This window comes from Schistocerca piceifrons, chromosome 9 (genome assembly GCF_021461385.2).
Source record: "Schistocerca piceifrons isolate TAMUIC-IGC-003096 chromosome 9, iqSchPice1.1, whole genome shotgun sequence".
NCBI lineage: Eukaryota > Metazoa > Arthropoda > Insecta > Orthoptera > Acrididae > Schistocerca > Schistocerca piceifrons.
The window spans coordinates 89604889-89631453 of NC_060146.1; positions in this window are offsets into that span (position 1 = coordinate 89604889).

A 26565-nucleotide genomic window follows, 5' to 3' on the forward strand; every position below is an offset into this window, starting at 1 on the left:
ACGTCCCCTTTGGAAAACTTATAAAGTACTGTGCTGATAAACCTCCACGTTATTTGATTTTCAAATAGCTGAGCAAAACTGAACGTACTCAGACATTACTCTGTTTACTTATTCTCATCAACATTACACTGACACACAATATTCTTAGCGCAACGCAATCTGACTTTCAATAATCCCTACAAAAGAATGGCCCTGACTAACAATAACCTATACCTTTCATGAATCACTTACCTCACAAAAATCTTCGTTACTCGAACTACTGCAATACAGCGAGCGCCACTACTGCCAGCTAAATAAAAGATTCTAACTACTGAAGGCACCAACTACTGATAGGCATAGTCAGCAAATGAAAGATTTTGACAGAGAACAAACAATGTATTTACCTTAATAATGTTCAAAAGTCATAATATATGTATATCAGTTCATAATATCCAATATTACAAATTTATCCTTTCTGACGGACACACGTCCAGATCGTCCGCTCTTAAAATTCTGCCATCTCTCTCTCCACGTCCACCACTGCTGGCGGTTCACCTCCAACTGCGCAACGCTACGCGCTGTTCACATCCAACTGCCCAACAAAAAATTGTTCAAATGCCTCTGAGCACTATGGGACATAACTTCTGAGGTCATCAGTCCCCTAGAACTTAGAACTACTTAAACCTAACTAACCTAAGGAAATCACACACATCCATGCCCGAGGCAGGATTCGAACCTGCGACCGTAGCGGTCGCGCGGTTCCAGACTGTAGCGCCTAGAACCGCTCGGCCACCCCGGCCAGCCAACTGCCTAACACTACAATAGCGAATATTCCAAAAATTCTAACCAGCCACAGACTGCACACAGCACAGTCAGTGATTTTCGTACAGAGCGTTACGTGGCGTTACCAACATAAAAACCTAAACAGCCTACTTACACACGTTTTCTATGTGCTGAATTTTGTTCGTGACTTCTTCAGATTTTCCTGCAACAGTTTCACAGTATTCAGAACGAGAGGGGATGAGAAAGTGAAGGAGACGACTTACAGCTTTGTCAAAGCCTAACAGAGCCTGGTTTCGGCCTGTTCATAACGGGCGCAGATTTTGGCGACCATGCCAGGATGTTGGCCGGGGCTGTATTGCTCACGGCCGATAAGCCCGGCTAGTGTCCGCGAGGCGTGAGCCCCTGGGCGGCGCATTCATTAGGGTTATGAGGCGCGCTCCATCACGCTGGCCGCCAGGGACGGCCTTAATTGACCCGGCCATTACTCTCTTAATCTCGGCTGTCCTTCCTCTTGTCTCCGCCTGCGCTTCGCCCGCCGTCCCTGTCCGCCCCCATCTCTTCGGCCTCCGTATCGATTCCGCGCGGCCTGCGGCCGGACGCGCGCCCCCGCTGTGGCGTGGCGTGCTGGGATCTTTTCCATCTGCATAATGCTCCCCCGCGGACGCTGGGCGCCTGAATGTAGCGAGCGGGAGAGACCGCAGACTTGACTGCGTGAGGTTTTCCTCTCTCTCTCTCTCTCTCTCTCTCTCTCGACTTCTCCCCTTACTTCTTCCTAGTAGAGCCCTGCTTCTGCAGCTTCCCAAATTCTTTCGAGTTTTTTGTATGTATCTTTTATCTATATCTTCTTCCTCTTATTCTTCTTCTTCTAGCATTAAGATCTCTCAGGATCGTGGATAGCCCCTTCATGGATAGCATTCACCTCCCCTCCTCGCAGAATCTCTTCTTCTTTTCTTTTCTCCTGCTCTTCTTCTCGAGATCTTCAGTATCACCTTCTCTCGTCTGCTCCACTGGCAACTATATATGATCTCATAGATCCATACCACTCACACCAGCACGTTCCCAACAGATGCAATAGCACTCATATATGGACACTGCAGATCCAATGATGCACACCCGCTGAGCCACACCTTCAGTGGCTCCGAATACGAGCGTCTTCTGCTGCCACGATATGAGATGGCCAGTGGCTGCTACACGGCCAGTGTCGTTTGCCATCTACGACAGTCTTAGTCAGCGTCCTACAGTTCGTTCGTGTGTTATTAGTGGGAACGTCGGCCTGCAGTATTCTTTCCGTCACTAATAGCTGGACTCGTTTGTTCTTTTGTAAATTTTCTTTGCAACGACTGCAGAAAGCTATAACTTAAGTAAAACTTCTATTTACTGTACAGGGTGATTCAAAAAGAATACCACAACTTTAGGAATTTAAAACTCTGCAACGACAAAAGGCAGAGATAAGCACTATCTGTCGGCGAATTAAGGGAGCTATAAAGTTTCATTTAGTTGTACATTTGTTCGCTTGAGGCGCTGTTGACTAGGCGTCAGCGTCAGTTGATGCTAAGATGGCGACCGCTCAACAGAAAGCTTTTTGTGTTATTGAGTACGGCAGAAGTGAATTGACGACAGTTGTTCAGCGTGCATTACGAACGAAGTATGGTGTTAAACCTCCTGATAGGTGGTGTATTAGCCCGCATCTCGTGGTCGTGCGGTAGCGTTATCGCTTCCCACGCCCGGGTTCCCGGGTTCGATTCCCGGCGGGATCAGGGATTTTCTCTGCCTCGTGATGGCTGGGTGTTGTGTGCTGTCCTTAGATTAGTTAGGTTTAAGTAGTTCTAAGTTCTAGGGGACTGATGACCATAGATGTTAAGTCCCATAGTGCTCAGAGCCAGGTGGTGTATTAAACGTTGGTATAAACAGTTTACAGAGAATGGGTGTTTGTGCAAAGGGAAAAGTTCTGGACGGCCGAGAACGAGTGATGAAAATGTAGCACGCATCCAGCAAGCATTTGTTCGCAGCCCAGGAAAATCGACTCGCAGAGCTAGCAGAGAGCTGCAAATTCCACAATCAACTGTATGGAGAGTCCTACGAAAAAGGTTAGTTATGAAACCGCCAGGCAGCCCGTGACAGAGCACTTCATCACTGGCCTCCAAGACGCCCTGATCTTACCCCCTGCGATTTTTTCTTATGGGGGTATGTTAAGGATATGGTGTTTCGGCCACCTCTCCCAGCCACCATTGATGATTTGAAACGAGAAATAACAGCAGCTATCCAAACTGTTACGCCTGATATGCTACAGAGAGTGTGGAACGAGTTGCAGTATCGGGTTGATATTGCTCGTGTGTCTGGAGGGGGCCATATTGAACATCTCTGAACTTGTTTTAGAGTGAAAAAAAACCTTTTTAAATACTCTTTGTAATTATGTAAAACAGAAGGTTATATTATGTTTCATTCATTAAATACACATTTTTAAAGTTGTGGTATTCTTTTTGAATCACCCTGTAGTTACGTGATCACTGATCTCGTTTTGCTCCTGTTAAGCTTCCTTACGATGACGCTGCTGCACCATTCTCTAGCCCACCTCTCCTTGCCGCCGTGTACAACGTACCAAACAATACTGTCCTTTTACTATACCCTTCTCTGTAATTGTTCTCTGGCATACTGGCTGGCATGTACTTGCTTCGTCAATTACCCTGATTCCAAATTCCAATCAGTCATTCCAGTGTTCAACAATGAATGGATTATTATCTTAGCTCCGGTCCCGCCTGTTCTTCCCAATACTTTTTTCTTCATCTATCCACATTCATCAAATTTATATGTCCAGCAAACCTTGCCGTTTTCTGACTGCTTAATCCTGATCATGTTCTCACGCTACAGTTCAGGTTTTCGTTATGTCTTGACATCAGTCTCTCACCATCTCTTTCATGGTCTAGTATTTTCATCAGTATTTTTCTCCCTTCTTTCTCTAGTTGAATTTCTTCCTAATGTATTGCATTCCTCATAATTACCTTTATCTACATCTACATCCATAAATGAGTTGGTTCGAAAGTAGTTGCAAAATTTGCAGCGTAATAAATATTATAAATTTTCAGTTTACTTTATAGTTCAAATACTCAATGGATCTATATTAAAACCAAAATGAAAGTATATGATTTGACATCCACTGCTAACAAGAAATATAGCTTTCTTAAAATTTTCTTATCTTAGTAAATAACATGAACCTAAAATACACTTTTTAGTTTCTCATCCGCGCGGCTTCCCCCCCCCCCCTCCCCTCGGAGGCTCGAGTCCTCCATCGGGGACATGGGTGTTGAGTGTGTTGTCCTTAGCGTAAGTTAAATTAAGTAGTGTGTAAGCTTAGGGACCGATGATCTCGGCAGTTTGGTCCCATAAACACTTACCACAAATTTCCAATTTTTTATTTTTTTCACAAAATATTATTCTTTAGATTTGTGTGGCGTTTCCACGTTTCTTCATCTCCTCTGCAAGAGATATATTTCTAAAAGTCCAATTCTGTCCAAGAATTAAAAAAATCGATCTTCTCTTTTTCTTCAGTCTGTCTTAGTCCACTGCTGAACATATGTCTCTACCATATGTTTCCACTCTCTTCGATTTTGATCAATCTCATATCGTCGTGTTCTAATAGCCAGCTTTCTCTCTAGGATGCTTGTTACCTTTGTTCTCTTCCTACTGTTCTCTGATCGACTGCTGGCGCTCGACGCCTGGTTGTGTGCGCTGTAATTTATGACTACTTGCCTTGGAGTCATAGTTTCAGACCGTAGGTTGTAACTGCTAGTATGCGCATATTGTAAACCTTCGCCTTCAGGCTATTTGGGACATTCTTGTTGCTCAGAAGCGGACCTTAGTTTTCAGAACGCTGCCCAGCTGAGTCCAGTTCTGCGAGGACTTTGGTTGTTTTTCCGTAGTTCAATTTTCTGGCCAAGGTAGCTTGCATAGAATTGTTTCTGTCTGTATGCGATTGGTTGTCTGCGACTGGTTTTTTTTTCTTATAGATGTTCATTTCAAAGTCAATCTTTGGAAAATGTTAGTTGTGGGATCGCACTCTTTAATACTATTAATTGTTCACTTATGAGCACAACATCATCGGCAATGCGTAGATGGTTCGGATATGAGCCACTGATTTGTATTCGTCTTTTATTCCAGTCTAGCGATCTGAATATAGCTTCCAGCGCAAAGATGCACAGTTTCGGAGAGATGGGTTCAGCCTGGCGAACTCCTTTTCCCACTGGATCGTACTGGTGACAAGGCCTTCATCCACTCCAGCGTTGTTGCCTATAGAATAGATGTATTTCAGAAGCGTTATGTACCTTGCATGTATTCTAGCATTTTTAAGGGCCTTATGGTTGTATGATTGCCCAGATCTCCATGGAGTCAAAATTATTGCGGTAATCTACGAAGACCAAATGAATCCTTATTTTATAGTCGGTCATTTTCTCAAGAAATGGTGAATAGTCTGGATGTAATCCGTACACGGAAATCTAAAATTTTACTTTCAAGGTTAATTGACTCTGGTATCGGTTCTGTTATCCCTTGGAACACAGCATCAGTAGTCTGCTGCTTGACAGTCACATCGATTAAATATCCAGGTGTAGCGCTGGAAGGCGATATGAAACGGAACGAACATGTAAAGATTTTAGTGGAGAAGTCGAATGGTCGACTTCGGTTTATTGAGAAAGTTTTAGGAATGTGTGGTTCACCTGCTGCAGGCGACCGCATATGTAACACTAGTGCGATCCATTCTCGAGTACTGGTCGAGTTTTTGGGATCCCAACCAGGTCGGTATAAAGAAGACATGGAAGCAATTCAGAGACGGGTTGTCACATTTGTTACAAGAAGGTTAGATCAACAGGAAAGTATTACGGTGATGCTTTGGGAATTGAAATGAGAATGTCTGGAGGGAAGACAACGTGCTATTCAATGAATGCTATTGAGAAAATTTAGAGTACCGGCATTTGAGGCTTGAACCTGACTACAGAACGATTCTACTGCCACCAAAGTACATTTTGCGTAAGGATCGCAAAATTAAGATCGGAAACATTTGGGTTCTTATGGAGACCTATAGACAGTCGATTTTCCCTCGCTCTGTTTGGGAGTGTAACAAAAAGGGAAGTTACTAGTAGTGGTACAACATTCTCTCTGACACGTACCGTACGACTGCTTACGTTGTATATACGCAGATATAGATGAACTCCTCGCCTGCGCAATTTCATCACTTTGTCCACAAAGCACGACTTCATAGTCTAATCAATCTTACAACAGTTCATACCAAAGTAGTATCAAAGAAAGAGAATATAATTCTTAGAATCTTATTTGTTATACTAAAGAATAGCCCTTCGTAACTCTTTTTCATTAGATTACTGAGATATACCGTAAAAAAAGGAAGAAAAAAGTTACATTGTATTTACACTACTGGCTATTTAAACTGCTACTCAAAGAAGAAATGCAGATGATAAACGGGTATTCATTGGACGAATATATTATACTAGAACTGACATGTGATTACATTTTCACATAATTTGGGTGCATAGATCCTGAGAAATCAGTACCCAGAACAACCACCTCTGGCCGCAATAACGGCCTTGATACGCCTGGGCATTGAGTCAAACAGAGCTTGGATGGCGTGTACAGGTACAGCTGCCCATTCAGCTTCAACACGATACCACAGTTGATCAATAGTAATGACTGGCGTATTGTGACGAGTCAGTTGCTCGGCCAGCATTGACCAAACGTTTTCAGTTGGTGAGAGATCTGGAGAATTTGCTGGCCAGGGCAGCAGTCGAACATTTTCTGTATCCAGAAAGGCCCGTACAGGACCTGCAACATGCGGACGTGCATTATCCTGCTGAAATGTAGGGTTTCGCAGGGATCGAATGAAGGGTAGAGCCATGGGTCGTAACACATCTGAAATGTAACGTCCACTGTTCAAAGTGCCGTCAATGCGAACAAGAGGTGAGGGAGACGTGTAACCCCATACCATCATGCCGGGTGATACGCCAGTATGGCAATGACGAGTACACGCTTCCAATGTGCGTTCACCGCGATGTCGCCAAACACGGATGCGACCATCATGATGCTGTAAACAGAACCTGGATTCATCCGAAAAAATGACATTCGTGAACCAGGCGCTCCTGTCTGTGAAGGAGCGTCAAGGGCAACCGCAGCCACGGTCTCCGAGTTGATAGTCCATGCTGCTGCAAACGTCGTCGAACTGTTCGTGCAGATGGTTGTTGTCTTGAAAACGTCCCCATCTGTTGACCCAGGGATCGAGACGTGGCTGCACGATCCGTTACAGCCATGCGGATAAGAGGCCTGTCATCTCGACTGCTAGTGATACGAGGCCGTTGGGATCCATCAGGGCGTATCGTGTTACCCTCCTGAACCCATCGATACCATACTCTGCTCACAGTCATTGGATCTCGACCAACGCGAGCAGCAATGTCGCGATACGATAAACTGCAATCGTGATAGGCTACAATCCGACCTTTGTCAAAGTTGGAAACGTGATGGTACTCATTTCTCCTCCTTACACGAGGCATCACGACAACGTTTCACCAGGCAACGTCTGTCAACTGCGGTTTGTGTATGAGAAAGTGGTTGGAAACTTCCCTCATGTGAGCACGTTGTAGGTGTCGCCACCGGCGCCAACATTGTGTGAATGCTCTGAAAAGCTAATCATTTGCATATCAAAGCATCTTCGTCCTGTGGGTTAAATTTCACGTCTGTAGCACGTCGTCTTCGTGGTGTAAGAATTTTAATGGCCAGTAGTGTATTTATGTGAGACCAATGTTTGTAGTCGCACGTTTTAGTAAGAGATGTTCGGCAAACAAAATTGGACTTATCTCTGTCCCACGTTGGGGTGTTGCAGAAGTTGGTAATCCTAGGTAGAAGATCACTTAGAGAATCGGAACACATGATAATAGTTGCTCTGGCGTACCATCAGATCGACCACTCCACTCAGCAGATGGATTTTAGACTTGCTGTATCGTACAGAAACGTATCTGGTTTGCGGCTTTCGAGAACACGAGGGAATATTGCAGCACAGCGTAACCTGCTCTATGGAAAGAAGCAGAAAGCAGGAGTTGCCCGTGAGGGGGGGAGGGGGGTAGGAAGGGGGGACGGATTCGGGCTGCCCGCAGGTGGACCGCGCCGCGAAAACAACTCTGCTGGGCAGGGAGAGCCGGGGTGGGGGCGGGCGGTCGAAATTGGAAAGCATCGCCCCAGAGGCGGCGGGGGCGGACCGCCGGAGGAAAGGGCCCGTGTTTTCCAACATGGCCGCTGACCGCTGGCAGGCAGGGCGCCGTTTTAAATAGCGGCGGGGGCGACGGTGGGGGCGGCGGGCGGGGGCCGGGGGCGCTATGATTTATGGCGCCTCTCCGTCTCGCCCCCGCCGCCGCGGAGGCGGCCGGCGGCCGGGGGCTGCGCTGCCGCCCACCCCGGCGTGCAGAGCCGCAGCTCTGCAGGGCCGAGGGCTCGCGTCTCCAGAGCAGCTTCTTGAGCAGTGCAGTTTTTTGGTTTTTAACTTGGTCACTTTTTATGATACAATAATAACTGGTTTCGGCCTTCAAAGGCCATCTTCAGATGATATGGGAGGCATTTGACGAACCAGTGTTCATGTGTTGTCAAAGCATGAGCACTTTTTCTTCAAATGGCGCCATTGCATCCGAAGTCGACTTTTGAAGCCGAAACGAGTTACCAACGCATGAAGGTATGTTCATCAGATCCTGCCAAAGCCTCTTAAGGTGGCCTTTAAATCCCGAAACCGGTTACAATTGCATCATGAAAAAGTGATTGGCCCATAAACGAGAGAATAGTACCTTATAATAAGTCAGTCACCGTCCCCACAAACGAACTGTCGTTCCTTCCAGTGTTATGGCGAGGTGTACTACTGCAGAAGGCCCATTCAGCCAGTGTATCCGTGGCACAAAGCTTTACGCCTCGCCTGGACTCTACTACACCGACATTGGACTGTTGATGACTGGAAATATGTTGCCAGGTCGAACGAGTCTCGTTTCAAATTTTATCGAGCAGATGGACGTGTACAGGTATGGAGACAACCTTCTGAGTCCATGGACCCTGCGTGTCAAAGGGGGACTGTTCAAGTTGATGGTGGCTCTGTAATGGTGTGCGGCGGGTGCAGCTGGAGTTATATGGGATCGCTGATACGTCTGGATACGAACCCGACAGGTGACACGTACCTAACTATACTGTTTGATCACCTGCATCCATTCATTACTATTGCACATTCCGTCAGACAATGCCAGCAGGACAATGCGACACCCAACACGTCCACAACCGCTACAGAGTGGATCCAGGAACACTATTCTGAGTTGAAGCACTTCTGCTGGCCACCAAACTCCGCAGACATTAACATTACTGCCGGCCGAGGTGGCCGAGCAGTTCTAGGCGCTTCAGTCTGGAACCGCGCGACCGCTACGGTCGCAGGTTCGAATCCTGCCTCGGGCATGGATGTGTGTGATGTCCTTAGGTTTGATACGTTTAAGTAGTTCTAAGTTCTAGGGGACTGATGACCTACTATGTTAAGTCCCATAGTGCTCAGAGCCATTTGACCATTTTTACCATTAACATTACTGAGCACAGCTTGGATGCCCTGCAACGTGCTCTTCAGAAGAGATTTCCAGCCCGTCGTACTCTTATGGATTTATGGGCTACCACGCAGGTTTCATGGTTACGGTTCCCTCCAGCACTACTTCAGACATTAGTCGAGTCCATGCCACGTCGTGTTACGCGTGTACGCGGGGCCCTACACAGTATTAGGCAAGTGTACCAGTTTCTTTTGCGCTTCAGTGTAAATTTCCGTTGTCTTCTACCAATTCCTGCTTAGCCACTTCGCATTCCGCGGCGAGTGGTTCTCTTCCACCTACTTCATCTGCTGCTTCTTTATCGTATGGATACGAAAATTTCCGCTTTGAAAATCATCTCCTTAGTAACCGGAAATGATTAGCAGCATTTGTTTGGGATGACTGTAGCAACACTTTCAAAAATTAAATTGTAAATGTCTGACGAAACGCCAGAGGAAAAGTGCCTGACACCTTTAGGAGGGACACCGTGTTTATTACTCCCATCTGGCAGCTCTCCCTTCTTTGCTTAGTACTGCTATCCAACTGAGTTGTTTATGTTCGTGTAACTTCTCCACCGCTTCTTTTTCAAGGGTATGTTTAATTTACCTACAGCCGGCATCCCCTACCTACCACATAGGTCCCCTAGTTACATATACAATGAAGAGTCAAAGAAACTTGTACACTTACCTAATATGTGTAGGACCCCCGCGAGCACACAGAAGTGTCGAATCACGACGTGGCATGGACTCGACTAATGTCCGAAATAGTGCTGGAAGAAACTGACACCATGAAACCTGCAGGGCTGTCCATAAATCCGTAAGAGTACGAGGAGGGTGGAGATCTCTTCTGAACAGCACGTTGCAAGGCATCCCAGATACGCTCAATAATGTTCATGTCTGGGGAGTTTGGTGGCCGGCAGAAGTGCCTAAACTCAGAATAGTGTTCTTGGAGCCACTCTATAGCAATTCTGAACGTGTGGGGTGCCGCATTGTCCTGCTGAAATTGACGAAGTCGTGTGGAATGCACAACGGACATGAGTGGATGTAGGTGATCAGACCGGATGCTTATGTACGTGTCACCTGTCAAGAGTCGTATCTAGACGTATCAGAGGTCCCTTATAACTGCAGCGGCTTACGCCACAATCCATTAGAGAGCTTCCACCAGCTTCAACAGTCCCCTGCTGACATGCAGGGTCCATGGATCATGAGATTGTCTCCATACACCTACACGTCCATCTGCTCGATACAATTTGAAACGAGTCTCGTCCAACCAGGCATCATGTTTCCAGTCGTCAACAGTCCAATGTCAGTGTTGACGGGCCCACCTGAGGTGTGAAGTTTTGTGCCGTGCAGTCATCAAGGGTACACGAATGGGCCTTCAACTCCAAAACCACAAATCGATGATGTTTCGTTTAATTATAAGGGTTGCACTTCTATCACGTTGAACGGTTCCCTTGTGTCGTTGTTGGTACCGTTCTTGCGGAATCTTTTTCTGGCGGCAGCGATGTCGGAGATTCGATGTTTCACCGCATTCCTGATATTCAAGGTACACTCATGAAATAATCGTACGGAAAAATCCCCACTTCAGCGCTACATCGGAGATGCTGTGACCCATCGTTCGTGCGCCGACTATAATACCACGTTCAAAATTACTTAAATCTTGATAAATTGCCATTGTAACAACAGTAACAGGTCTAACAACTGTGTCAGACAGTTGGTGTTTTACATAGGCGTTGCCGACCGAAACGCCGTATTCTGCCTGCTTACATATCTCTGTACTTGAATACAAATGCCTACAGTAGTTTCTTTGGCGCTTCGTAGTATGCAAACAGGCAGAATGCAGAGTTGCCGTCGGTAACGAATGTATAAGGCAACAAGTGTCTGGCGCAGCTGTCAGATCGGTTACTGCTGCTACAATGGCTGGTTATGAAGGTTTAAGTGAGTTTGAAGGTGGTGTTATGGACGGCAGACCAGTGATGGGGCACAGCATCTCCGAGGCAGCGATGAAGTGGGGACTTCTCGTACGACCGTTTCACGAGTGTAACGTGAACATTAGGAATCCAGCAAATCGTCAAACCTCCGACATCGCTGCGGTCGGAAAAAGATCGTGCAAGAATCGTTCAACTTGACTGAAGTGCAACCCTTCTGCAGATTTCAGTTTTGGGCCATCAACAAGTGTCAGCGTGCGAAACATCATCGACGTGAGCTTTCGGAGCCGCAGTCCCACAGGTGCACCCTTGATGACTGTATGACACAAGGATTTATGCCTCGCCTGGGCCCGTCAACACCGACATTGGACTGTTGGTGACTTGAAACATGTTGTCTGGGCGGACGAGTCTCGTTTCAAATTGTATCGATCAGATGAACGTGTAGGTGTATGGAGATCCATGGACCCTGCACGTCAGCACGGGACTGTTGAAGCTGGTGCATGCTCTCACGGAGTGGCCGAGCGGTTCTAGGCGCTACACTTTGGAACCACGCCACCGCTACGGTCGCAGGTTCGAATCCTGCCTCGGGCATGGATGTGTGTGATGTCCTTTGGTTGTTGTGGTTGTTGTTGTTGTGGTCTTCAGTTCTGAGACTGGTTTGATGCAGCTCTCCATGCTACTCTATCCTGTGCAAGCTTCTTCATCTCCCAGTACCTACTGCAACCTACATCCTTCTGAATCTGCTTAGTGTATTCATCTCTTGGTCTCCCTCTACGATTTTTACCCTCCACGCTGCCCTCCAATACTAAATTGGTGATCCCTTGATGCCTCAGAACATGTCCTACCAACCGATCCCTTCTTCTGGTCAAGTTGTGCCACAAACTTCTCTTCTCCCCAATCCTATTCAGTACTTCCTCATTAGTTATGTGATCTACCCATCTAATCTTCAGCATTCTTCTGTAGCACCACATTTCGAAAGCGTCTATTCTCTTCTTGTCCAAACTATTTATCGTCCATGTTTCACTTCCATACATGGCTACACTCCATACGAATACCTTCAGAAATGACTTCCTGACACTTAAATCAATACTGGATGTTAACAAATTTCTCTTCTTCAGAAACGCTTTCCTTGCCATTGCCAGCCTACATTTTATATCCTCTCTACTTCGACCATCATCAGTTATTTTGCTCCCCAAATAGCAAAACTCCTTTACTACTTTAAGTGCCTCATTTCCTAATCTAATTCCCTCAGCATCACCCGACTTAATTAGACTACATTCCATTATCCTTGTTTTGCTTTTGTTGATGTTCATCTTATATCCTCCTTTCAAGACACTGTCCATTCCATTCAACTGCTCTTCCAAGTCCTTTGCTGTCTCTGACAGAATTACAATGTCATCGGCGAACCTCAAAGTTTTTATTTCTTCTCCGTGAATTTTAATACCTACTCCGAATTTTTCTTTTGTTTCCTTTACTGCTTGCTCAGCATACAGATTGAACAACATCGGGGAGAGGCTACAACCCTGTCTTACTCCCTTCCCTACCACTGCTTCCCTTTCACGTCCCTCGATTCTTATAATTGGCATCTGGTATCTGTACAAATTGTAAATAGCCTTTCGCTCCCTGTATTTTACCCCTGCCACCTTTAGAATTTGGAAGAGAGTATTCCAGTCAACATTGTCAAAAGCTTTCTCTAAGTCCTTTGGTTAGTTAGGTTTAAGTAGTTCTAAGTCCTAGGGGACTCATGACCTCAGAAGTTAAGTCCCATAGAGCCATTTTTGATGCTCTCTCATGGAGTGGAGCTTAAGCCGCTGGAGGGATATGGGACCTCTGGTCGGCCTATCATCTGGCCCTAAAATGTGGAGGCTTTGCGCGTTCATTTAAATTCTTCATCACAGTGCTGCGAGATACGTATGTTTCTCTGGAAACACGACACGTCGATTTCTGTGGACTGCTTCCAAGTGTTGTGCACACTTTTTCAACGTAATCGCCGTTGAGGTCAATGCACTGTCGAAGCCGTAGCATCGCATACCGTCTGCAATACCACATGAAGCCACTGTGTCACAGTCTCCATACCTCCTCATCGTTCGAAAAGCACCGTTCACCCTAGGACTTGGTGAAAAGATAGTAATGAGAAGGCGCCTGGCCAAGGGAGTAGCGCAGGCGAATCGCAATGTCCCATCCAAACGATACGATCAGGTCTCGAGTGAGCCGGGTGATACGGGGTGTGGCGGTATCACGGAGTGACGCACTACGAGTCAGCATTCTACTCCTCTTGTCTGATTCTTTTTCTCAGGTTCTGTAGGGACGCACAATATGCAGCAGCATTGACGCTGGTCCCTTTGCGGACATTTCTCGTCACAGAACACGGAACCCATCGTTTTCCTCTCTCAAGACTGGACTTTGAATTTTTTGAGGGATGGAGAATGGTTATGGCACAACTACAGAGACTACTTTTTGACCAAAAGTATAGTGCCGCCCCGACGTTTCGTCCTGAGTCACCACTGGGTCGAGGAATGTTTCACCCTGTTTGAAAACGTTTAAGAAATTCGTGAGCAGCCAAAGCGCGATTTTTCGCAGTGTTCTGGAGTCAACGTCTTGCCGACAGGACAGCATTCCATCGCTTTCGTTGTCGTGGGTGTCGATACGGTGTAGCTTAAGTAAGCTGACCCACTTGGTAACATTTTGATGACTCATTATCACGGATCCGTACGTTCGCAACAACATGGTGATGGATACTGGTCGCCTATTCGTTACGGAAAGTGAGGAACCGAATGACTGAAGGAATCTCACGCCTGCTTTAGGTGGAGCAAACGGAGGGCACAGTAGAAGACACGTTATGCCGCCGCGACGACATTTCCTAAGTGACTGACGAGTTCGATAGCTTCAACCAAACATTGCGAACCTTCTGCGCAGGAGAGCTTCTGTAAAGTTTGGAAGGTAGGAGACGAGATACTGGCAGGAGTAAAGCTGTGAGTACCGGGCGTGAGTCGTGCTTCGGTAGCTCAGATGGTAGAGCACTTGCCCGCGAAAGGCAAAGGTCCCGAGTTCGAGTCTCGGTTGGGCACACAGTTTTAATCTGCTAGGAAGTTTCAAACATAACATTACTTTCTCACAGATATTTAACCTTGTAGAACGGAAAATAAATTGTCTATGACAGTTCAAAGTGTGTATACATTTTTTGACGCATCCTGTATTATTGCTTTCTGGATATATCTCGTATATATAATAACTTAAAATACACAGTTCTTAACAACTTCTTCCAACAAATGTCAAAATGGCCTCTTTTTTAATTTCAGATGCAGTCAGTGCGTGCCAGCGAGCATAATCCATGAAATGTGTAGCCAGAGTAATGGTAAGTAGTAAATACTTTTGACAGGAGCAATAGATAACATTCGTTCGTTTACAAAAGAGACGACCTGAGTAGCCATCTACACTGATCAGACAGAACATTAAGACCCGGACGTAATATCGATATAAACCCGTCCAGCCGACGGCATCGTCACGTGTCGAGGAATGACTGCCAGTCAGACACACGCACAGTGCATGTAGTACCAGAGGGCGTGTTGTCAGTGTGTAGAATTGAGAAGGCGCGCGATATATCTGAGTTTGACCGAGGGCAGATCGTCATGGCCCGGCACGAAGGCTCGGCACGTGAATGTCTGAAACTGGACCACTTTGCGAGTGTTGTAGGAGTGCTGTAGTGAGTGTCTTCAATAAGTGGCGAAACCAAGGGGAAACCACGTCCAGACGTCGTGGGGTTGGGTGGTCACCCCTCACTAAAGATGTCGGACGTCGTAGGCTGCGCACACTGGTTAAACATGGCAGGCGGCGAACTGTGGCGGAACTAACAAGACACTTTAGTGCTGAGCACAGGTGTCTCTGAACACACAGCGCACCGAACACTCTTAACAATGGGCGTCTGCAGCTGACGACCCATGCACGTGCCAATGTCAACACCACGACATCGGCAACTACGCTACTGGCCATTAAAATTGTTACATCAAGACGAAATACAGATGATAAACCGGTATTCATTGGACAAATATATTATACTAGAACTGACATGTGATTACATTTTCACGCAATTTGGGTGCATAGATCCTGAGAAATGAGTACCTAGAACAACCACCTCTGGCCGTAATAACTGCCTTGATACGCCTGGGCATTGAGTCAAACAGAGTTTGGATGGCGTGTACAGGTACAGCTGCCCATGCAGCTTCAACACGATACCACAGTTCATCGAGAGTAGTGACTGGTGCATTGTGACGAGCCAGTTGCTCGGCCACAATTGACGAAACGGTTTCAGTTGGTGAGAGATCTGGAGGATGTGCTGGCCAGGTCAGCAGTCGAACATTTTCTGTATCCAGAGAGGCCCGTACAGGACCTGCAATATGCAGTCGTGCACTATCCTGCTGAAATGTAGGGTTTCGCAGGGAGCGAATAAAGGGCAGAGCCACGGGTTGTAACACATCTGAAATGTAACGTCCACTGTTCAAAGTGCCGTCGATGCGAAGAAGAGGTGACGAAGACGTGTAACCAATGGCACCCCATAACATCACGCCGGGTGATACGCCAGTGTGGCGATGACGAATACACGCTTCCAATGTGCGTTTACCGCGATGTCCCCAAACACGGATGCGACTATCATGACGCTCCAAACAGAACCTGGATTCGTACGAAAAAATTACGTTTTGCCATTCGTGCACCCACGTTCGTCGTTGAGTACACCATCGTAGGCGCTCCTGTCTGTGACGCAGCGTCAAGGGTAACCGCAGCCATGGTCTCGGAGCTGATAGTCCATGCTGCTGCAAACGTCGTCGAACTGTTCGTGCAGATGGTTATTGTCTTGCAAACGTCCCCATCCGTTCAGGGATAGAGACGTGGCTGCGCGATCCGTTACAGCCACGCGCATAAGATGCTAGTGATACGATGCCGTTGAAATCCTGCACGGCTGTCCATTCCGTTCAACTGATCTTCCAAGTCCTTTGCTGTCTCTGACAGAATTACAGTGTCATCGGCGATTCTTAAAGTTTTTGTTTCTTCTCCATGGATTTTAATACCTACGTATTTTTCTTTTGTTTCCTTTACTGCTTGCTCAATATACAGATTGAATAACATCAGGGAGATTTACACACCGGCCGGCCGGAGTGGCCGTGCGGTTCTGGGCACTACAGTCTGAAACCGAGCGACCGCTACGGTCGCAGGTTCGTATCCTGTCTTGGGCATGGATATGTGTGATGTCGGTAGGTTAGTTAGGTTTGAGTAGTTCTAAGTTCTGGGACACTGATGACCTCAGAAGTTTAAGTCGCATAGTGCTCAGAGCCATTTGAACCAAGTTACACCCCTGTCTCACTCCAAAAATGGCTCTGAGCACTATGGGACTTAACATCTTAGGTCATCAGTCCCCTAGAACTTAGAACTACTTAAACCTAACTAACCTAAGTACATCACACACATCCATGCCTGAGGCAGGATTCGAACCTGCGACCGTAGCAGTCCCGCGGTTCCGGACTGCAGCGCCTAGAACCGCACGGCCACACTCGGCCGGTTGTCTCACTCCCGTCCCAACCACTGCTTAACTTCCATGTCCCTCGACTCTTATCATTGCCATCTGGTTTCTGTACAAATTTTAAATAGCCTTTCGCTCCCTGTATTTTACCCCTGCCACCTTCAGAATTTTAAAGAGAGTATTCTAGTCAACATTGTCAAAAGCTTTCTCTAAGTCTACAAATGCTAGGAACGTAGGTTTGCCTTCTCTTAATCTAGCTTCTAAGATAAGCTATAGGGTCAGTATTGCCTTACGTGTTCCAACGTTTCTACAGAATCCAAACTGATCTTCCCCGAGGTCGGCTTCTACCAGTTTCTCCAATCGTCTGTAAAGAATTCGCGTTAGTGTTTTGCAGCCGTGACTTATTAAACTGACAGTTCGGTAATTTGCACATCTGTCAACACCTGCTTTCTTTGGGATTGGAATTATTATATTCTTCTTGAAGTGTGACGGTATTTCACCTGTCTCATACATTTTGCTCACCAGATGGTAGAGATTTGTCAGGACTGGTTCTTCCAAAGCTGTCAGTAGTTCTAATGGAATGTTGTCTACTCCCGGAGCCTTGATACAAAAAATACAAAAAAATAAACGCAATGTAAACGAGCAAACAAACAGTCCAGAGAAAAGATTATGACTGAATGTGTGGGTCTCTTAACTAGTCTGCAGCTCTTTGTGTCGCGAAATGCTGCTGGCTCAACCCTCTTCACTCTCATGCTACGTAGTTGGCACAGGGTCACCAGCCACACGGCGGGGCATTTTTGAAACCCCACTCATACAATCAGGCACCACGCCTTCCTAGCCCTGTACGGAATCGATTCAGGCGTGTCCAGAGTTTTCTGGGAAGACACCTTTGTTAGGGTCAGTTATAAGAGGACAGTTACTCGGAGGAAACTTCTGTCAAACCTCCTTCCATTCTTGACAAACATCATTTACGAGAGGCGCATCTTGCGCTGCCCAGGATGGTTTTCTACATCAGAGTCTGCTGGCTGCTGGATTCTCTAGCTGATTGTACAGGGTGTTACAAAAAGGTACGGCCAAACTTTCAGGAAATATTCCTCACACACAAAGAAAGAAAATATGTTATGTGGACATGTGTCCGGAAACGCTTACTTTTCATGTTTGAGCTCATTTTATTACTTCTCTTCAAATCACATTAATCATGGAATGGAAACACACAGCAACAGAACGTACCAGCGTGACTTCAAACACTTTGTTACAGGAAATGTTCAAAATGTCCTCCGTTAGCGAGGATACATGCATCCACCCTCCGTCGCATTGAATCCCTGATGCGCTGATGCAGCCCTGGAGAATGGCGTATTGTATCACAGCCGTCCACAATACCACCACGAAGAGTCTCTACATTTGGTACCGAGGTTGCGTAGACAAGAGCTTTCAAATTTCAAATGCCCCCATAAATGAAAGTCAAGAGGGTTGAGGTCATGAGAGCGTGGAGGCAATGGAATTCGTCCTCCTCTACCAATCCATCGGTCACTGAATCTGTTGTTGAGAAGCGTTACGAACACTTCGACCGAAATGTGCAGGAGCTCCATCGTGCATGAACCACATGTTGTGTCGTACTTGTAAAAGCACGTGTTCTAGCAGCACAGGTAGAGTATCCCGTATGAAATCATGATAACGTGCTCCATTGAGCGTAGGTGGAAGAACATGGGGCCCAATCAAGACATCACCAACAATCCCTGCCCAAACGTTCACAGAAAATCTGTGTTGATGACGTGATTGCACAATTGCGTGCGGATCCTCGTCAGCCCACACATGTTGTTTGTGAAAATTTACAATTTGATCACGTTGTAATGAAGCCTCATCCGTAAAGAGAACATTTGCACTGAAATGAGGATTGACACATTGTTGGGTGAACCATTCGCAGAAGTGTACCCGTGGAGGCCAATCAGCTGCTGATAGTGCCTGCACACGCTGTACATGGTACGGAAACAACTGGTTCTCCCGTAGCACTCTCCATACAGTGAAGTGGTCAACGTTGCCTTGTACAGCAGCAACTTCTCTAATGGTGACATTAGGGTTATCGTCAACTGCACGAAGAATTGCCTCGTCCATTGCAGGTGTCCTCGTCGTTGTAGGTCTTCCCCAGTCGCGAGTCATAGACTGGAATGTTCCGTGCTCCGTAAGACGCCGATCAATTGCTTCGAACGTCTTCCTGTCGGGGCACCTTCGTTCTGGAATTCTATCTCGATACAAACGTACCGCGCCACGGCTATTGCCCCGTGCTAATCCTTACATCAAATGGGCATCTGCCATCTCCGCATTTGTAAACATTGCACTGACTGCAAAACCACGTTCGTGATGAACACTAACCTGTCGATGCTACGTACTGATGTGCTTGATGCTAGTACTGTAGAGCAATGAGTCGAATGTCAACACAAGCACCGAAGTCAACATTACCTTCCTTCAATTGGACCAACTGGCGGTGAATCGAGGAAGTACAGTACATACTGACGAAACTAAAATGAGCTGTAACATGGAAATTAAGCGTTTCCGGACAAATGTCCACATAACATCTTTTCTTTATTTGTGTGTGATGAATGTTTCCTGAAAGTATGGCCGTACCTTTTTGTAACACGCTGTATAGAAGCGAGTTCTGGTGAGTGAAACACGTTTGGGGCTTTATATGTAAATTGAAACGGATGACTGCAGCCAGCTGCAGCGGGACATTACGCAGAATCAGCGGCGACGAACGAAAATGTGTACCGGACCGGGACTCTAACCAGGGATCCCCTTCTTACTAGGCAGGTGCGGTAACCAGTGCGCCATCTGGGCCAGAGTTTTCATCCCAACTACGGGGACTATCTCGACACGCCTCGCGGCCGTTCCACACTCCCACTCAGCGAGATAGGTAGTTCGCGAACGAACAGGTGCAAAAGAACGGTTCACCAAGATGAACGAAAGGACCGAGGAACGAATTTCAAGGAACGATCGGTTCGTAGTTCACTTCGGTCGCGGCGATCTACTTATAGTTCCCGGGAACGGGGAACGATCGGTTCATAGTTCAGTAGTTCACTTCGGTAGCGGCGGTCACTTCGGCAGTTCTCGCTCAAACCTTGGTGGCGTGCTCGTTTCGGTCTGCCTCGGACGCACTCGTTGTTCTTCGCATGACTGCTCCTAGTTAGTTCAGTATCCAGTTGTTCGTTTCGTTCACTGCGCTCGCCTATTTTACATGTGTTCCAAACCTTTTATTGCACTTGATTCTGGCTATTCAGCGTCCACGACCGGTAATCGAAAAGTATTTTATAGTTACGTAAATTACATAAAAATTACGTTGTATGTAATAGGTACGTCTTTTCAGGTAACAAAAGGGCATATCAGCTCACTTCATTATATCGATGAACTGCAGAAGGCAAACTTATAACAAGGCAAGTTTTTTGTTTTTCATATATTTTTTGGTTTCATCGACTTGATTTAGCAACAAACTTTCAATAATTTGCTTAATTTTTAGTTTAAGAAAATTCGTATGAAACGATTTTCGTGTATCTTTCATACACAAAACATTACATTTAGAAAATCTCTTATTTTTAAGTTCGGTTGGTTGTTTGCAATTAGCATTACCTGCTAGTTTGGTTTCATTGAAAAAAAAATAAAATAAAGTGGGTAGTGGGTCATTTTGGCTCAGTAGGAAAAGCGGTGTCTCTCTATTTGAAAAGACAAAGATTACCAATAAATCGTATTTACTTATTATCTCAAAAACATTTGTTCAGAAGGAGCTTTCAAACCAAAAACTTTACTACTGCGAACTTAATTATTATTATTATTGCTGCATTAACTTTAATAATGCAACATAAAAACCTGATTTTTACTAAGCATGTGACGCAAGTATGATGAGAAAACGACATTTTATTTTATGCTTCCATAAAGTCTCTACTTCGCCTACGATCTCAGAGACAACGTGAAGTATATATAGGGTGTAAACGATTATTGTTTACAATGTAGCATAGGTATGTAGTGGAAGTCGAAACGAAGAATTTTATACAAGACACTTGTGGTCTATTAAGTTGGGAAACAGCCACCGACAGGTTTACAAGACTACATTAGCTATAGCCCATGCGCGTCGCGTGAGATTTTCATGTTCTCTCCTCCAGCTCTCTACACATCGTCATCGATTGTTTCGCAATTGTTGCTTGCATTAGCTTGTTATTTCTTCACTGCCTAGTTATTACATATTTGTCCTTATGTTGTACCTGCTCGTAACGGGCAACACATCGTCCGTAATTGGTGAGCAATCTGTACTCGGGCCGGTTTCCCGTGCGCCACCATATATTATTTCCCTGCGATCAGCCACACAACGCTACAGTTAGCTAACCGAGAGGTTCTGCAGAATAACAGAAATTACTTCTAAAAGTGTGTAAGAATTCTGTAATGAATAAAAACTCTAAACCCCAGGGAGGAGGCAAGTGCCCCCTCTTGGTGCCCTCCATCCTTCAGTCACCTACACTACTAGTTTTCAGTTTTTCATAAGAACCATATACCGAGCACAAATGAACGGTGAACGAGTAAAAATGAACGGTTCCCAAAAAAGAACAATCAGCAGTGAACTAGTTCCCAAGGATGGACGAGTTTGGCCATTTCTAATGTCCACTGACTCCTATTCGCCACTGTGCGATTCTCAAAGGAGATAGGAAGTATTTGTGGATCCGCACATTCCCTAGCTAGGAGTATCAATTACACGAATGCGTGATGTCTGTTCTCTCGGACATATCTGAAAGAACAGACATCAGGCGTTCATACTTTCGGAAGTCTCTTTTTTTCTGCTGTGAAACGCCCGCTAAGCCCGCTGTGCATACAGGTAATTAGGATTCTGGAAAGGGCCAAGGGAGTTGCGGTCGGACTCATTTCACAATTGTAATTTATTATCATTTAGTTCACAAATACACTTTTGAAAGAATTAAATTTGCTTCGCGGCTGAAGGCCTCCAAACAGATGCTTTGGAATAAGTTCAGTTTTGGAAAGACATGACACACAGTTAAATTTACGAATAAGATAAATCGTGTACATATATGAGATCTGCATGCGGAGCGGCTGAAGGCCGCCGGATTAAATCTTCAAAATTCCGTATTATGATGATTACTGAAGGCAGAAGGCCACAATGTTTCAAGATGCTAACAGCGCTGATGTCCCACAAGGTGCACAGAAAGAGATAAACATACGCAATAAGATGGCTGAAGGCCGCAAAGTTAAATTCTGAAAATTAAGGAAATATATATATTGCAACAATCGCTAAAACAATACAATAAGTTTAAAAGTTTCCTTTTTGCAACACCAACGGCGGAAGGCCCACAATAACTTGTAAAATCTTTCAGAGGAAATTACAATAACCTTTCAAGAGCAGGAGGCGTGATGTTTGGACTTGAAGGAAACTCTGAGAACATATTTCCAGGGCTAAAAGCTTGCAACCAATCTTTCCAAATAAAAAATAAAAAATACAGTTAAATCACAACAACATCAACACTGCCAAAAGGATAATTAAGAGAACGGCACTGAGGAGTCTCCAGTAGATCGGTCTGCCCTCGTTCACTTAGGCGAGACGGTTGGTGAGTCCAACTACACTTAATTTGTACGAGCCCAACCAAGGGACAGTCACGGACCGACCTACCAACCGCTTGCTTGCCACGACGGAGTACACGAGAATTCAGGGTCCCAAAAAAGTTACAAGTATCACTATTCCCAAACAATCGCGAATGTGAACTGAGCTGCCAAAACTACATTCTGGGCAGCAACAACAGGTGAGGAAAAGACACTGCCTAAAAACTCCTTTAGCGGCCAGGGCAGGTAGCCAGAACACTAACGGCCACAAGGCAGAAAATTCCACTGGTGCACTTGACTTGTAGTCAGCCAATATAGTTAATTGCACCGCATGGCGGCTAACTTTCAGCAATAGAAACACTCGGCGTTGCTCACAGGAAAACCTTCCCAGCAGCGGACCACCGAATCGAACCACCACAACATGAATGGACGTGGCTTGAGTAGTTAAAACCACTACTCAACTTTGACGTCCTGGGTCGGTGAACCACGAAGCCCGTAGCTATCGGACAGCTCGACACACGCTCCGACACTGCGCAGGGACCGCCAGCCAAACCTGCCGACTGCACCGCGCGGGGATAAATTCCCTGGTACGCAGCAACCGACCGAATGCGTCAGAATGCCGACAACATCTAAAATGGGAGTCAGTGGAAATAACACCAACTACACACACAACCTGGCGAACACTTGCATGAAGACCTGTACGATACCCAACAGCAACTAAGCACGCACGAAGACAAATCGGGAGTTGATGCGCACACACACACACAGCCGACTCATGAACGATCGGTGAGCCAAAACGCGTTGTCCGGTAGGACGACCGACCGACGATCCACCAAGACCGTGGCCCGGCTCAAGTGATGCGTGGCGGCAATGGTCGGGCGAGCCATGTCGACGCAGACCTCACTGCTGCTCCAACCCGACTGCACTAGCGCCGCATTGCAACTCCCCGACTGGCAGATCCAGACTGCGCTCCACACGCGTTCCAACTGACTGGCAGACCCGAACTCCCAACACAAAACTGCCTAATAGAGTTGTGGCGATTCGTGAATGAGTCGTTCATTTGAGCGACTCTAAATAAAGAATCGTAAGAATCGAGTCGTGATACGGACGAATCGTCGTTCAAAAGAATCGTAAGAACGAATGCGTGTTTCCGAGTCGTCACGATTCCTAGTTCCAACGATTCATCGGTTCTTTGTACGCTATGCTTCGAAGGCAACTTCCGAATCATGCCGAGTCGTGGCGAATGATTACGACCGCCAGATGGCAGTCAAGTAGAGGATGCGTGTGAAGTGTGAACAAAGGAAGCTCGAAACGAAGAAACGAAGTTCGTTGGCTGTAAAATTGCTCGTGAAAACCCAGCTGGGGACTGACGGGAATGAGCTTAAAGGCATTTCCCATTTACTGTCGCTACCGCCGACGTCAGCTTAGTTTGTGCGAGTAATGCACAAACTAGTGATGACATAAACGATACACAGCGAGTACACAGCTCCCAATAGACACGATTAAAATCAAGAAATCCAAGTATGATGAATAAATACGTATCTCTTATTTGTTGCAGATGCAATGCAAAACACACAAACCTTCTTAACACACGAGCAATAGCACTTGAATTATGTATTATATTTAGCTTATCTCGAAAACGGCCCCAACGATTTGGATGAAATTTTGTATTTGCACTGGTTTTTGCTTTTTGAGTTCACCTACATAGTTCCATTCTTTCGTAAAAAGTCAGTTTTACAATATATATATCCTTCATAGTTCCATTCGTAAAAACGCAATTGTGTATTATAAAAACGCTATTTCACATTTTTTATAACGCCATCTCGTAAAACTATTTCTGGCATATCTTATCATGACACAGTTTGATTCTAACCCTATTGACAATTTCAGACATGTCCTGCCATCTGTGAGTAAGATGTAGAACTTTTTGCGTTCCGTAAGAATCGTGCCATCGCAGACTAGAATGAATCGTGAACGAATCGTAGGAATCGATTCGCAATGTGAGATTGAATCGTAGGAATCGAATCGGGAAAAAGAATCGTGTTGCCCAATTCTACTGCCTAACAACAGACAACGACCGGGAAGTAATAGCAGTCGAGCAAAGATACTACGAGAGGGGATATATCGATACGTGCTTCTAGCACCGCTCACGGTCAGGCAAAGCAGCAACTCAGTGACAATAGTGGAAGCACGTTAAAAACAATGTGTCAAATAGATGACGGAGGGAACACGAGCCACGGCTCATGCTGCTTCACGTTTTACCGATGGAGCTGCAATATTACACAATACAGGAAGTGGTGTAGATTTAAAAGTGCCACCGATTATTCTCATCGGTTGATACAATCTGACGTCAACCACGCGCATATGTGCACTATTGTACGGGAGCACAGTATTCTGCTGTGGAGTAAACTAATGCTAATCTAACAGTACAGAGAATGAATGTATTCACGTCATTCTGAGCAGCGGTTCTTATTCTACAGCGTACTGAAACTGGAGCTTAAATTATGAATACTCCGTACTAGCCTTACATTGTTATATCTTTAACGTAAGATTACACTACACTGTGCACTTTGACTGCATTTAAAATTATTAAATTAGATCGATAGTTATATGAAATACTGAAAGTAAAACTTCTACACCTACATGTACATCCATACTCCGCAAGCCACCTGACGGTGTGTGGCGGAGGGCACCTTGAGTACCTCTATCGGTTCTCCCTTCTATTCCAGTCTCGTATTGTTCGTGGAAAGAAGGATTCTCGGTATGCCTCTGTGTGGACTCTAATCTCTCTGATTTTATCCTCATAGTCTCTTCGCTAGATATACACAGGAGGGAGCAATATACTGCTTGACTTCTCGGTGAAGGTATGTTCTCGAAACTTCAACAAAAGCCCGTACCGAGCTACTGAGCGTCTCTCCTGCAGAGTCTTCCACTGGAGTTTATCTATCATCTCCGTAACGCTTTCGCGATTGCTAAATGATCCTGTAACGAAGCGCGCTGCTCTCACTTGGATCTTCTCTATCTCTTCTATCAACCCTATCTGGCACGGATCCCACACTGCTGAGTAGTATTCAAGCAGTGGGCGAACAAGCGTACTGTAACCTACTTCCTTTGTTTTCGGATTGCATTTCCTTAGGATTCTTCCAATGAATCTCAGTCTGGCATCTGCTTTACTGACGATCAACTTTATAAGATCATTCCATTTTAAATCACTCCTAATGCCTACTCCCAGATAATTCACGGAATTAACTGCTCCCAGTTACTGACCTGCTATATTGTAGCTAAATGATAAGGGATCTTTCTTTTTATGTATTAGCAGCACATTACGCTTGTCTACATTGCGATTCAATTGCCATTCCCTGCACCATGCGTCAGTTCGCTGCAGATGCTACTGCATTTCAGTACAATTTTAGATTGTTACAACCTCTCGATATATCACAGCATCATCCGCAAAAAGCCTCAGCGAACTTCCAATGTCATCCACAAGGTCATTTACGTATATTGTGAATAGGAACGGTCCCACGACACTCCCCTGCGGCGCACCTGAAAACACTCTTACTTCGGAAGACTTCTCTCCATTGAGAACGACATGCTGCATTCCGTTGTCTAGGAACTCTTCAATTCAATCACACAATTGGTCTGATAGTCCATATGCTCTTACTTTGTTCATTAAACGACTGTGGGGAACTGTATCGAACGCCTTGCGGAAGTCAAGAAATACGGCATCTACCTGGGAACCTTCGACCATAGATACTAGTAGACTGGCCTTGCTGTGCAGAAGCTATAGGGCTGGTGTGGCTCCAACATAAACCACGTGACTGTTGGCAAAGCGTGGCGGGATTTCAAATCAGCGGTCTGCCATCCTTTGTTTTTATCGTATTTTACCTACATTTCTCAATTGGCTGCCAAACGCTTCCAACAAAAATTACCTTTTTATTTGCGAAAAATTATGTCAGAACTACATTTGATCTGAATTTGTTCACAGTAACATTTCTAAAATCTACCAAATACATCGAACGCCCCTCTGGTGGGCAGCGGGGCGAAATTACTATAAACTATCAATTAAAGTAAAATGTCGTTAAAATTCTTTTAAACAATAAGAGTGGGCTCGTGTCAAAACTTTAAACATTGGATTCGCCGCGTTTTGAGCTCTAGTCACTTATTAAAGAAAATAGGATATGGGA